The 15,848-nt window shown below is 41.8% G+C and overlaps 1 protein-coding gene across 2 annotated transcripts in view; it reads right to left on the bottom strand.

The window, feature by feature from the left end:
- Positions 1-15,848, bottom strand: part of LOC130293572 (G protein-activated inward rectifier potassium channel 2-like) — a 69,515-nt gene that overhangs the window by 27,521 nt on the left and 26,146 nt on the right. Inside the window, exon 1 of one of the 2 annotated variants that reach the window (XM_056542411.1) lies at positions 14,183-14,243. The exons of the other annotated variant lie outside the window; for it this stretch is intronic. The gene's annotated coding sequence lies outside the window, so the exon portion shown is untranslated. Of the gene's footprint in view, positions 1-14,182; positions 14,244-15,848 lie in introns of those variants that run through there. 2 annotated transcript variants of the gene reach the window in all.

The raw sequence follows: 15,848 nt of genomic DNA, 5'->3' as shown, positions 1-15,848 counted from the left end.
GTATAGTATTATTCTATAGGCAGTGTGCACTGTATGGTAATATTCTGTAGGCAATGTGCACTGTATGGTACTATTCTGTAGGCAGTGTGCACTGTATGGTACTATTCTGTAGGCAGTGTGCACTGTATAGTACTGTTCTGTAGTCAGTGTGCACTGTATAGTATTATTCTGTAGGCAGTGTGCACTGTATAGTAATATTCTGTAGGCAGTGTGCACTGTATGGTAATATTCTGTAGGCAGTGTGCACTGTATGGTAATATTCTGTAGGCAGTGTGCACTGTATGGTACTATTCTGTAGGCAGTGTGCACTGTATGGTACTATTCAGTAGGCAGTGTGCACTGTATGGTACTATTCTGTAGGCAGTGTGCACTGTATGGTACTATTCTGTAGGCAGTGTGCACTGTATGGTACTATTCTGTAGGCAGTGTGCACTGTATGGTACTATTCTGTAAGCAGTGCGCACTGTATGGTACTATTCTGTAGGCAGTGTGCACTGTATGGTACTATTCTGTAGGCAGTGTGCACTGTATGGTATTATTCTGTAGGCAGTGTGCACTGTATGGTACTATTCTGTAAGCAGTGTGCACTTCTGTAGGCAGTGTGCACTGTATAGTACTATTTTGTAAGCAGTGTGCACTGTATGGTAATATTCTGTAGGCAGTGTGCACTGTATGGTACTATTCTGTAAGCAGTGTGCACTGTATGGTACAATTCTGTAGGCAGTGTGCACTGTATGGTACTATTCTGTAGGCAGTGTGCACTGTATGGTATTATTCTGTAGGCAGTGTGCACTGTATGGTAATATTCTGTAGGCAGTGTGCACTGTATTGTACTATTCTGTAGGCAGTGTGCACTGTATGGTAATATTCTGTAGGCAGTGTGCACTGTATAGTACTATTCTGTAGGCAGTGTGCACTGTATGGTACTATTCTGTAGGCAGTGTGCACTGTATGGTAATATTCTGTAGACAGTGTGCACTGTATGGTAATATTCTGTAGGCAGTGTGCACTTTATAGTACTATTCTGTAGGCAGTGTGCACTGTATGGTAATATTCTGTAGGCAGTGTGCACTGTATGGTAATATTCTGTAGGCAGTGTGCACTGTATGGTACTATTCAGTAGGCAGTGTGCACTGTATGGTACTATTCTGTAGGCAGTGTGCACTGTATAGTAATATTCTGCAGGCAGTGTGCACTGTATGGTACTATTCTGTAGGCAGTGTGCACTGTATGGTACTATTCTGTAGGCAGTGTGCACTGTATGGTACTATTCTGTAGGCAGTGTGCACTGTATTGTACTATTCTGTAGGCAGTGTGCACTGTATAGTACTATTCTGTAGGCAGTGTGCACTGTATGGTAATATTCTGTAGGCAGTGTACACTGTATGGTAATATTCTGTAGGCAGTGTGCACTGTATGGTACTATTCTGTAGGCAGTGTGCACTGTATGGTACTATTCAGTAGGCAGTGTGCACTGTATGGTACTATTCTGTAGGCAGTGTGCACTGTATGGTACTATTCTGTAGGCAGTGTGCACTGTATGGTACTATTCTGTAGGCAGTGTGCACTGTATGGTACTATTCTGTAAGCAGTGCGCACTGTATGGTACTATTCTGTAGGCAGTGTGCACTGTATGGTACTATTCTGTAGGCAGTGTGCACTGTATGGTATTATTCTGTAGGCAGTGTGCACTGTATGGTACTATTCTGTAAGCAGTGTGCACTTCTGTAGGCAGTGTGCACTGTATAGTACTATTTTGTAAGCAGTGTGCACTGTATGGTAATATTCTGTAGGCAGTGTGCACTGTATGGTACTATTCTGTAAGCAGTGTGCACTGTATGGTACTATTCTGTAGGCAGTGTGCACTGTATGGTACTATTCTGTAGGCAGTGTGCACTGTATGGTATTATTCTGTAGGCAGTGTGCACTGTATGGTAATATTCTGTAGGCAGTGTGCACTGTATTGTACTATTCTGTAGGCAGTGTGCACTGTATGGTAATATTCTGTAGGCAGTGTGCACTGTATAGTACTATTCTGTAGGCAGTGTGCACTGTATGGTACTATTCTGTAGGCAGTGTGCACTGTATGGTAATATTCTGTAGACAGTGTGCACTGTATGGTAATATTCTGTAGACAGTGTGCACTTTATAGTACTATTCTGTAGGCAGTGTGCACTGTATGGTAATATTCTGTAGGCAGTGTGCACTGTATGGTAATATTCTGTAGGCAGTGTGCCCTGTATGGTACCATTCAGTAGGCAGTTTGCACTGTATGATACTATTCTGTAGGCAGTGTGCACTGTATAGTAATATTCTGCAGGCAGTGTGCACTGTATGGTACTATTCTGTAGGCAGTGTGCACTGTATGGTACTATTCTGTAGGCAGTGTGCACTGTATGGTACTATTCTGTAGGCAGTGTGCACTGTATTGTACTATTCTGTAGGCAGTGTGCACTGTATAGTACTATTCTGTAGGCAGTGTGCACTGTATGGTAATATTCTGTAGGCAGTGTGCACTGTATGGTACTATTCTGTAGGCAGTGTGCACTGTATTGTACTATTCTGTAGGCAGTGTGCACTGTATAGTACTATTCTGTAGGCAGTGTGCACTGTATGGTAATATTCTGTAGGCAGTGTGCACTGTATAGTATTATTCTGTAGGCAGTGTGCACTGTATGGTACTATTCTGTAGGCAGTGTACACTGTATGGTAATATTCTGTAGGCGGTGTGCACTGTATGGTACTATTCTGTAGACAGTGTGCACTGTATAGTACTATTCTGTAGGCAGTGTGCACTGTATAGTACTATTCTGTAGGCAGTGTGCACTGTATAGTACTATTCTGTAGGCAGTGTGCACTGTATGGTACTATTCTGTAGGCAGTGTGCACTGTATGGTACTATTCTGTAGGCAGTGTGCACTGTATGGTACTATTCTGTAGGCAGTGTGCACTGTATACACTGTTGTTATTTTGGCACTATATTGTGTTATTTCTCTTGCCTTGTTCATCGCACTGCCTGGATCCCAAATGCGATTATTTTGCTATATACTATATTGCGTTTTTACCTGGGATCCTGTAGGATCCTGTTACGTGATCACTACGGGGCAGTGTTTCCCAACCAGGGTGCCTCCGGCTGTTGCAAAACTACAACTCCCAGCAGCTGTCCGGGCATGCTGGGAGTTGTAGTTTTGCACATTGGTTGGGAAACACTAAACTGGTAAATGGCTGAGGGGATTTGTATTGGTTTGATTGAAGACGACTGGATGATGTGTATATATATATATATATATATATATATATATATATATAATTTGTGATTGTCGTCTCCTTGCAGCGCCCTCCGGTGGTTTTATCGCCCTATAAGATCCTTTGCGTTCCCATTATCCGCCGCTCGCTAATGAACCAGCGGATCCGTCATACGGTTCATTACTATACGGAGATAACAGCTGCCTCTTCGCCGGCGTCTTCCCGTCTCCTCCGCCATCCAGATGTTTTTTCCCGACCGTCTGCTCCAATTACTGGGGTTGAGCGCTATATACGGCGTGATTCATGCACATCATATAGGAACGCACGCAACGCCGGGGCCCGGACGGGACTTGTTAAATGTGAGAGCGGCTGACAGCCGCCGTCACAGTCCTTAGGGGAAGCTTGTAGCCCAGACATTATGTATTAAGATCAAATCTTATGTGCGCTGCTGCCGCCACGCTGTGGCATGGCGAGTGGAGAACGGGGGTGGGGCGCTACGAAAAGAGCGCTCTGTCAATTACGTGGGTAAATCAGAAGAACCTGGCGCATAAGATCATCCCGGGGGCCTCCGAGGGACAACATTTCCATTTAAAAAAAAAAAATACATTTTCGTGCTGCTCGCCGATCTGCGCTGAAGTGTAAAGGATGTCGGCCGTACAGCACCCAGAGCACAAAATGTTCCGTGCGCTTCGCAGCGCGCGGCCCAAACGGTTCACTTTAGGTTTCTTTGGGATCATGTGACTCTTAAAGGGGACACAGATGGAGCAAATGAGACCAATGCGTACGGCATTGTTCACTCCTCAGGTGTAAAGGGATTTAGCAGTAGGGGGCGCCATTGGTGAAGAATTGTATAGCGTTGTTATCTGGATACTATATTGTGTTATTACTTGGGATCTGTATGGTAGTACTAGCTGGATCCTATAGGGTGCTGTTATATAGTCACTATATGGAACTGCATCTGTATAGCGTTGTTATTTGGATACTATATTGCGTTATTACTTGAGATCTGTATGGTAGTACTAGCTGGATCCTATAGGGTGCTGTTATATAGTCACTATATGGAAATGCATCTGTATAGCATTGTTATTTGGGCACTATATTATGTTACTACTTGGGATCTGTATGGTAGTACTAGCTGGATGCTATATGGTGCTGTTATGTGGTCACTATATGGCAATGTATCTGTATAGCGTTGTTATTTGGACACTATTTTGCGTTATTACCTGAGCTTTGTATAGTGGTACTACAGTATCTGGATCCTTTATGATGTTGTTATGTGGTCACTATATGGCAATGTTGTTTGGTGGTATTATCTAAGAACTGTACAGTGTTGCTATTTGGGCACTATATTGTGTTATTACTTCAGCCTTGTATGGTGGTTGTCACGATTCGGCAGGCTGGATGTGGATCCTCTGTGTCAGCGAGGGATTGGCGTGGACCGTGTCGGTGGACCGGTTCTAAGAGGCTACTGGTGTTCACCAGAGCCCGCCGCAAAGTGGGATGGTCTTGCTGCGGCGGTAGCAACCAGGTCGTATCCACCGGCAACGGCTCAACCTCGCTGACTGCTGAGAAGGTGTGGGGCAGAAGGACTAGGCAGAGGCAAGGTCAGACGTAGCAGAAGGTCAGGGCAGGCGGCAAGGTTCGTAGTCAATATGGATAGCAGAAGATCTGGATACACAGGCTTTGGACAACACTAAACACTTTCACTGGCACAAGGCAACAAGATCCGGCGAGGGAAGTGCAGGGGAAGTGAGGTCATATAGCCAGGGAGCAGGTGGGAGCTAATTAGGTTAATTGGGCCAGACACCAATCATTGGTGCACTGGCCCTTTAAATCTTAGAGAGCTGGTGCGCGCGCGCCCTAAGGAGCGGAGCCGCGCGCGCCAGGACATGACAGCCGGGGGCCGGGACAGGTAAGTGACTTGGGATGCGATTCGCGAGCGGGCGCGTCCCGCTATGCGAATCGCATCCCCGCCGGCAATGTCAGTGCAGCGCTCCCGGTCAGCGGGTCTGACCGGGGCGCTGCAGAGAGAGGAACGCCGCGAGCGCTCCGGGGAGGAGCAGGGACCCGGAGCGCTCAGCGTAACAGTGGTTCTAGCCTTGATCCTATAGGATGCTGTTATGTGGTCACTATATGGCAATGTATCTGTATAGCATTGTTATTTGGGCACTATATTGCATTATTACTTGAATGGGCACTGTCAGATACAAAAACTTTTGATATGTCGTAAAGCATGTATAACCAATAGGTTTAGCAATTGCTTTCATTAGAAAATTTTCAGTATTTCATACTATAAAAACCAGTCAAACGACTGCCCCCTGCCTGCTTGGACATATACTAGTCCTGCTGTGTCCATGCGTCATCACCTATGTCATGGACACACTTCCTTGATTGACAGCTGTGAGCGCAGGGCTCAGAGCTGGAGGAAAAATCCTCCCACTGTCCACTTGTGTCCCGCTACTGTCAGTGAGGACATGATGGGAGTTGTAGTTTTGCTAATGCTAGGAGAGATGTGATCAGACAGCATACTGAGGGAGGAGGCGGAGACCTGCACAGTGAGGCCACACCCCCTCCCTTTGAGAGGAATTCTAAAGGTGCTAGACACATAAAAATTTGATGTACACGGTCAGGATTAGGTACTGAGCGATATATTTAAAAAAATTTTATTTTTTTGTTGGATCTGACGGGTACACTTTAAGCCTTGTATGGTGGTACCTATATGGGCCTGTTATGTGGTCACTATAGGGCAATGTATCTGAATAGCGTTGTTATTTGGGCACTATATTGCGTTATTACTTCAGCCTTGTATGGTGGTACCTATATGGGGCTTCTATGTGGTCACTATACGGCAATATTGTTGGTTGGTATTATTTAAGAATTGTACAGTGTTGTTATTTGGGCACTATATTGCGTTATTACTTGAGATCTGTATGGTAGTACTAGCTGGATCCTATAGAATGCTGTTATGTGGTTACTATATGGCAGTGTATCTGTATAGCGTTATTTCACCACTATATTGTATTATTACTTGGCATCTGTATGGTGGTAATAGTTGGGTCCTATATGATGCTGTTATGTGGTCACTATATGGCAATGAATCTGTACAGCGTTGTTTTTTTGGGGCATTATATTGCGTTATTACTTAGGATCTGTATGGTAACACTTGCTGGATCCTATAGGATGCTGTTATGTGGACACTATTTGACAATGTAACTGTATAGCGTTATTTGGGCTCTATATTGCGTTATTACTTGGGATCCCATATGGTGCTGTTATGTGGTCACTATATGGCAATGTAACTGTATAGTGGGATTATCTTGGCACTACATTGCATTATTACTTGAGCCTTTTATGGGTAGTACTAGCTGGATCCTGTTATGAAGACACTATATGGCAATGTATAGTGTGATTATCTGGGCTCTATATTGCGTTATTACTTGGGATCCCATGTGGTGCTGTTATGTGGTCACTATATGGCTATGTTGTTTGGTGGTATTATTTAAGTTCTGTATGTTGGTACACTCTGGATCCCTTTTTCCGGTTATCTGGGCACTATGCGTTGCGACATGGACTCTCTATGGGGATACTATCTGGATCCAATAAGATACTGACACGTTTTCAAGTCAATGTTGTATAGCAGTATTATTAAGAACGGTACGGCATTAATATATGGGCACTATATGGTGTTATTATTTGGGCTGTTGTGCGGTCATTCTAAGTCATTTGGATATGCTCTCTCTAGCAGGACTTTCTAGGTCCTCAAGTACATGATAATATAAGCTAACTTTTAGGCAATGTTTGCTTGGAACCATATGGCGGTAATATTTTGCCATTTTAAAGCAGAGTTGTCATTGCATGAATGAGCCAATTGTATAATGCAGTGTTTTCCAACCAGTGTGCCTCCAGCTGTAGCAAAACTACAACTCCCAGCATGCCCGGACAGCCGTTGGCTGTCCGGGCATGCTGGGTGTTGTAGTTTTGCTACAGCTGGAGGCACACTGGTTGGAATACACACGTACAATGTAATAGAAAACAAACATATTTCCTCCCTGACATGAACAATGGAGGATGTCACGCCGGCCGCTCTGCATATTTACATATATTATATTGTGTTCTGCTGGGAAATCACCAGGAACCGAGGAAAGTCACTACGAGCGAAACGCGGAACGTCTATAGAAAACACACAGCAGGGGGGGGGGGGGGGGAGAGAAAACCTGCCATCCGACAACACTGTGACACCAAGTGTATCACATCAATAGGAAACTCTGGCCAGTAGATGGTGATATTATAGTAGATATATTCTTGTATATAGGAGGCAGTATTATAGTAGTTATATTCTTGTATATAGGAGCAGTATAATAGTAGTTATATTCTTGTATATAGGGAGCAGTATTATAGTAGTTATATTCTTGTATATAGGAGGCAGTATTATATTAGTTATATTCTTGTATATAGGATACAGTATTATAGTAGTTATATTCTTGTATATAGGCGCAGTATTATAGTAGTTATTTTCTTGTATATAGGAGCAGTATTATAGTAGTTATATTCTTGTATATAGGAGCAGTATTATAGTAGTTATATTCTTGTATATAGGAGGCAGTATTATAGTAGTTATATTCTTGTATATAGGAGCAGTATTATAGTAATTATATTCTTGTATATAGGAGCAGTATTATAGGAGTTATATTCTTGTATATAGGAGGCAGTATTATAGTAGTTATATTCTTGTATATAGGAGCAGTATTATAGTAGTTATATTCTTGTATATAGGAGCAGTATTATAGTAGTTATATTCTTGTATATAGGAGCAGTATTATAGTAGTTATATTCTTGTATATAGGAGCAGTATTATAGTAGTTATATTCTTGTATATAGGAGCAGTATTATAGTAGTTATATTCTTGTATATAGGAGCAGTATTATAGTAGTTATATTCTTGTATATAGGAGCAGTATTATAGTAGTTATATTCTTGTATATAGGAGCAGTATTATGGTAGTTATATTCTTGTATATAGGAGCAGTATTATAGTAGTTATATTCTTGTATATAGGAGGCAGTATTATAGTAGTTATATTCTTGTATATAGGAGCAGTATTATAGTAGTTATATTCTTGTATATAGGAACAGTATTATAGTAGTTATATTCTTGTATATAGGAGCAGTATTATAGTAGTTATATTCTTGTATATAGGAGGCAGTATTATAGTAGTTATATTCTTGTATATAGGAGCAGTATTATAGCAGTTATATTCTTGTATATAGGAGACAGTATTATAGTAGTTATATTCTTGTATATAGGAGCAGTATTATAGTAGTTATATTCTTATATATAGGAGGCAGTATTATAGGAGTTATATTCTTGTATATAGGAGGCAGTATTATAGTAGTTATATTCTTGTATATAGGAGGCAGTATTATAGTAGTTATATTCTTGTACATAAGAAGTCTGGACAGACATAATTATGCATCAGGCCTTTGAATTTGTCAGTCTTTTTAGTTTTGCTCCATGAGGACCGGACTTTTTTTTCCTGTTTTGATCTACAGAAGCTTTCGCTCCCGGCGATCACTGGGTAAATCTAAGAAGACGCTTCATTCACTTCTCCGGCTTCAGCGCATACATTTGTTTTACAAGTTGATAATCACACCCTTGGGGGGAATGTTATTACACGGGGAGGGATTATACCGCCATGCTATGGAATCCGCCCAGTCTCTGTGTCATTCAGAACCACATTAAGAGAGTAATCAAGACTTTGGGGTGTTAAAGTAAATGAAGACGAGATGTGATGGGACTTATTACAGGACTGCAGGAAATATCCCTAATCACAGATGGCACCAGAAATACCATGATATTTTATTCCTGAAGCATAGGAATATTACATACTGCCAGATTGTCAAAGATTTCCAGACTGAAAGATAACTATTACAATACTACTCCCTATACACAAGAATATAACTTCTATAACAGTCCAACAAGATGAGTGGCACTATTGTGTGGTCTCCCTTAGTAACAGGTAAAGTTCTTAGCATACAATGCGAGGCTGTGCAGGTGGACTGATAATCCAGGCTAGACCTGGAGGTGCAGGTAACGGTATAGTATTCATATGAATCCAAAAAGCGAGTAAAGAAAGAAGTACCGCACTCACCCACTGTCAAAAGCCGGGAACGGAAGGGGTTGGTTTCAGATCATAAAATCGGAATAACAGGTGCAGGACGTGGAGGAGAGAAAAAAGCCACACACGACTAGTTTCACGCTGGACGGCGCTTTCTCTGGCTGACTTGGTAGCCAAATCAGCCAGAGAAAGCGCCGTCCGGCGTGAAACTAGTCGTGTGTGGCTTTTTTCTCTCCTCCACGTCCTGCAGCTGTTATTCCGATTTTATGATCTGAAATAAACCCCTTCCGTTCCCGGCTTTTGACAGTGGGTGAGTGCGGTACTTCTTTCTTTACTTGCTTTTTGGATTCATATAACTACTATAATACTGCTCCTATATACAAGAATATAACTACTATAATACTGCTCCTATATACAAGAATATAACTACTATAATACTGCTCCTATATACAAGAATATAACTACTATAATACTCCCCCTTCATGTCCTCCACCTTACGGATCCATCTCTAAGGATCTGAATAAATCTACATCTTCAAGTACATACAGTGGGTGAGTGCAGTATCTTCATTTCTTCTTCTCTTATTCATATTTATGGACTACCGAAGTTATACCTGCACCCCCAGAGATTTTGTATACCTGAAGCTCCAAGACAACACGAATAGGCTGTTACTTAGGGAGTCCAGTCACTGGTGCCACTCACCTCTCTCCACTTAGATATAACTACTATAATACTGCTCTCCTATATACAAGAATATAACTACTATAATACTGCTCCTATATACAAGAATATAACTACTATAATACTGCTCCTATATACAAGAATATAACTACTATAATACTTCTCCTATATACAAGAATATAACTACTATAATACTGCTCCTTTATACAAGAATATAGCTACTATAATACTGCATCCTATATACAAGAATATAACTACTATAATACTGCCTCCTATGTACAAGAATATAACTACTATAATACTGCTCCTATATACAAGAATATAACTACTATAATACTGCTTCTATATACAAGAATATAACTACTATAATACTGCCCCTATATACAAGAATATAACTACTATAATACTGCTTCTATATACAAGAATATAACTACTATAATACTGCTCCTATATACAAGAATATAACTACTATAATACTGCCTCCTATATACGAGAATATAACTACTATAATACTGCTCCTATATACAAGAATATAACTACTATAATACTGCTCCTATATATACAAGAATATAACTACTATAATACTGCTCCTATATACAAGAATATATCTACTATAATACTACTCCTATATACAAGAATATAACTAATATAATACTGCTCCTATATACAAGAATATAACTACTATAATACTGCTCCTAAATACAAGAATATAACTACTATAATACTGCTCCTATATACAAGAATATAACTACTATAATACTGCCTCCTATATACAAGAATATAACTACTATAATACTGCTCCTATATACAAGAATATAACTACTATAATACTGCTCCTATATATACAAGAATATAACTACTATAATACTGCTCCTATATACAAGAATATATCTACTATAATAGTGCTCCTATATACAAGAATATAACTACTATAATACTGCTCCTATATACAAGAATATAACTACTATAATACTGCTCCTATATACAAGAATATAACTACTATAATACTGCTCCTATATACAAGAATATAACTACTATAATACTGCTCCTAAATACAAGAATATAACAACTATAATACTGCTCCTATATACAAGAATATAACTACTATAATACTGCCTCCTATATACAAGAATATAACTACTATAATACTGCTCCTATATACAAGAATATAACTACTATAATACTGCCTATTATATACAAGAATATAACTACTATAATACTGCTCCTATATACAAAAATATAACTACTATAATACTGCTCCTATATACAATAATATACCATAAATACAGTAATGTTGCAGATGTGTGGGAGGTTGGAATCCCGAAACGGTTATACACGGATAACCGGCACTATAACCGGCACTATATTAGCGCCATATCTGTCATTTTTTTCTCCCCCTACATATAAATACAGTAAGACACTAGTATAATACATTATTAATGTGGTTACAGGGAACATTTCTTGATTATTCAGATAGATGGCGGCCATCTGTGTATGTGGCAGATCTGGGCAGACCATGTGGCATCAGATTATATTTGGGGAATTAAACAACATTAGAGACAAAGTTTAAAGATGGACGTAGATGGCAGAGACAGCATGACCCGAGAAGAGACAGCATGACCCGAGAAGAGACAATATGACCCGAGAAGAGACAGCATGACCCGAGAAGAGACAGCGTGACGCGAGAAGAGACAGCATGACCCGAGAAGAGACAATATGACCCGAGAAGAAACAATATGACCCGAGAAGAGACAGCATGACCCGAGAAGAAACAATATGACCCGAGAAGAGACAATATGACCCGAGAAGAAACAATATGACCCGAGAAGAGACAATATGACCCGAGAAGAGACAGCATGACCCGAGAAGAGACAGCATGACCCGAGAAGAGACAGCATGACCCGAGAAGAGACAACATGACCCGAGAAGAGACAGCGTGATCCGAGAAGAGACAGCGTGACACGAGAAGAGACAGCATGATCCGAGAAGAGACAGCATGAAGCGAGAAGAGACAGCATGACCCGAGAAGAGACAACATGACCCGAGAAGAGACAGCATTATCCGAGAAGAGACAGCATGACCCGAGTAGAGACAGCATGACCCGAGAAGAGACAGCGTGACCCGAGAAGAGACAGCGTGACCCGAGAAGAGACAGCGTGACGCGAGAAGAGACAGCGTGACGCGAGAAGAGAGAGCAGGACCTGCGAAAAGACAGTGTGACCCGAGAAGAAACTGCTTGACCTGAGAAGAGACGGCGTAACCCGAAAAGAGACAGCATGACCTGAGAAGAGACAGCATGACCTAAGAGACAACATAACCTAAAAAGAGACAATGCGATCTGAGAAGGACCAGTGTGATCTAAAAGAGACAGTGCGACCTGAGAAGAGACAGCATGACCCCAGAAGAGACAACGCGACCCAAGAAGATACAGCATGATCCCCAGAGGAGACAGCATGACCCCAGAGGAGACAGCGTGACCCGAGAAGAGACATTGTGACCCGAGAAGAAACAGCGCAAACCAAGAAGAGACAGCGTGACCTGAGAAGAGACAGCGTGACCTGAGAAGAGACAGCGTGACCTGAGAAGAGACAGCATGACCCAAGAAGAGACTGCGTGACCCGAGAAGAGACAGTGCAAACCCAAGAAGAGACGGCACAACCTGAGAAGGGACAGCGTGACTTGAGAAGAGACTGTGTGACCTGAGAAGTGAGGGTGTGATCCGAGAAGAGACAGGGTGACCCGAGAAGAGACAGTGCGAACCCAAGAAGAGACGGCACAACCTGAGAAGGGACAGCGTGACTTGAGAAGAGACGGTGTGACCTGAGAAGTGAGGGCGTGATCCGAGAAGAGACAGGGTGACCCGAGAAGAGACAGTGCAACCTAAGAATAGACAGCTTGACCCGAGAAGAGACAAGGTGACCCGAGAAGAGACAGCGCAACCCAAGTAGAGACAGCGCGACCCCTGAAGAAACAGCGCGACCCGAGAAGAGACAGCGATTTACAGTCCCGTTTCTCATTTCCAGTCTTTACTCGCCGCCTGCCTCCGCCATCATCATCATCATCTCGGAAATGATCGCTTAGAAAAAAATGGTCGGAAATTTGCAGCAATTTCCCCTCAGACGAGACGTAAATGTCAGTGCAAACTTTAAATGAGTTTTTCTTTTGTACTTTTGTTGTTTATTACATCCTGACAGGTGGAAGACAAGCGCCGTCCTCCATCACTCATTACCGCCGCCGTGCATTGTGGGAGCCAATCATACCGCCGCGCAAGATCTGGAGCAATGAAAGAAAAAATGGGGATTTTGTGATGACGCTAATCCTCCGATGCCGAGGAAAATGATAAATTGTTCACGCAGAACAATGCTGCAAAACTGACCTATTTCTATACCTCTAATGCAGAGTTTCCCAACCAGGGTGCCTCCAGCTGTTGCAAAACTACAACTCCCAGCATGCCCGGACAGCCATATCATATTTTGACGGAATGCGGAATCAGATTCAAATCAATTTATAGTAAATTTACGGCAGATTCTACGTCAAAATTCCGCACAGAAATTCCGCTGTGTGAACATACCCTAAGGAGGACCTGTGGCCATCCCAAGGCATGCTGGGAGTTGTAGTTTTGCAATAGCTGGAGGCACCCTGGTTGGGAAACACTGAGATAGACATGGCAGATGCACCGTATAAACAATAAAGAATACGGCTGGCATAAGGCGCCTTACGTGAACAGCGCCTTACGTGTCGGCCTTTATACTTAGCGTTTATTCTTCATGAACGGTATCAACCCTACACAGATCTGCGCAGTGGGATATAGAATCTGACGTGTGCGCAAGTCCTCGACCCTGAAATGACACGTACGATAAATCTAAGACGAACGGAAGGAGAAGGAGAAGACCGGAGGGCAGAGGGATATAGAATCCTTCAGAAATTCTCCGACGTATATCAAAATAATTGGGTGGTCCGAGGCATTTGTCAATGTCATTACGAGAGAGCGAAAGAGAGAAATAATAAATAAATAAAAATATTAATTAATCTATAAAAATAAATAAAAATATTTAAAAAAAAATGCAAAAGAACAGAAAAATATATTTATTAATAATTTATAAATATTTGTAAAAAATAAATAAAATACGATTATTTATTACTAATATTGTAGTCCCGGTCTTCAGAAATTCCCTGACGTATATCAAAATAATTGGGAGCTCCGGGCCATTTGTCAATGTCATCTGGAGAGGGCGGAAGAGAGAAATAATAAAATAAAATAAATGAATAATAAAAAATAATATTTTAATAAAAAAATAAATAATAATCATAATAATTAAGAAACATATTTCTAATAAAACATATAGAATACTATTATCTATTATCATTGATTGTTGTCCTCGTCTTTTGAAATTCCACGACTTATATCAAAATAATTGGAAGGTCGCCCTTAGGTGAAGGATGTGGTTTTTTGTCCAATGCAAGTATATGGAACTTCCTGTACCTTACTGCTCAAGCTCCGCTCTGCATCTCCTGGTGAATGCGTCAGTCCGGCCACACCCCTCCCAAATGAGGACGAGATATGAGGTCGGAATATGAGGATGGGATATGTGGAAGTGATATGAGGTTGTGATATGATGCGGGGTATGAGGAAGAGATATGAGGACGGGATATGAGGATGGGATATGTGGAAGAGATATGAGGTTGGGATATGAGGAAGTGATATGAGGTTGGGATATGATGCGGGGTATGAGGAAGAGATATGAGGACGGGATATGAGGATGGGATATGTGGAAGAGATATGAGGTTGGGATATGAGGAAGTGATATGAGGTTGCGATATGATGCGGGGTATGAGGAAGAGATATGAGGACGGGATATGAGGATGGGATATGTGGAAGAGATATGAGGTTGTGATATGATGCGGGGTATGAGGAAGAGATATGAGGACGGGATATGAGGATGGGATATGTGGAAGAGATATGAGGTTGGGATATGAGGAAGTGATATGAGGTTGGGATATGATGCGGGGTATGAGGAAGAGATATGAGGACGGGATATGAGGATGGGATATGTGGAAGAGATATGAGGTTGGGATATGAGGACGGGATATGAGGTTGGGATATGAGGATGGGATATGAGGAAGTGATATGAGGCGGGGTATGGGGAATAGAAATGAGGACGGGATATGAGGTCGGGTTATGAGGACGGGATATGGGGAAGAGATAGGAGGCTGGATATGAGGACAGGATATGAGGTCGGGATATAAGGTTGAGATATGTGGACGGGATATGAGGAAGAATTAGGAGGTCAGGATATGAGGACGGGATATGAGGTTGGGATATAAGGTTGGAATATGTGGACAGGATATGAGGACGGGATATGAGGACGAGATATGAGGACGGGATATGAGGACGGGATATGAGGACGGGATATGAGGACGGGATATGAGGACGGGATATGAGGACGGGATATGAGGACGGGATATGAGGACGGGATATGAGGACGAGATATGAGGATTGGTACTTCCTCCTATGTTGCTTTTCTTCCCCCACAAGGATTATTTAGGAAAAACTGGGCAATCCCGGGTACTCAGCTAGTACTACCACTAATAATAGCGTCACTTATAAGGACGTTCTCCTTAGACTGTGTTCACACATCGTGGCTAATTAGTGGTACCGCAATTAATTGGTGCATTTGTTTTTTGCCCTGAAATCGCGGCACAAATAATGTGTTATCAGCACTATTTGCATAATTGCTATTGTGGCGGTGGGGGCGTGAGTTTGTGTGAAGGGGCGTGGCCACCCCGTTTGCGGAATTCATCACACTA

The sequence above is a fragment of the Hyla sarda genome, chromosome 10 (assembly GCF_029499605.1).
Source record: "Hyla sarda isolate aHylSar1 chromosome 10, aHylSar1.hap1, whole genome shotgun sequence".
Taxonomy (NCBI): Eukaryota; Metazoa; Chordata; class Amphibia; order Anura; family Hylidae; genus Hyla; species Hyla sarda.
Note: the sequence above shows the minus strand (reverse complement) of the source record. Positions and strands in the feature narration are given on the sequence as shown.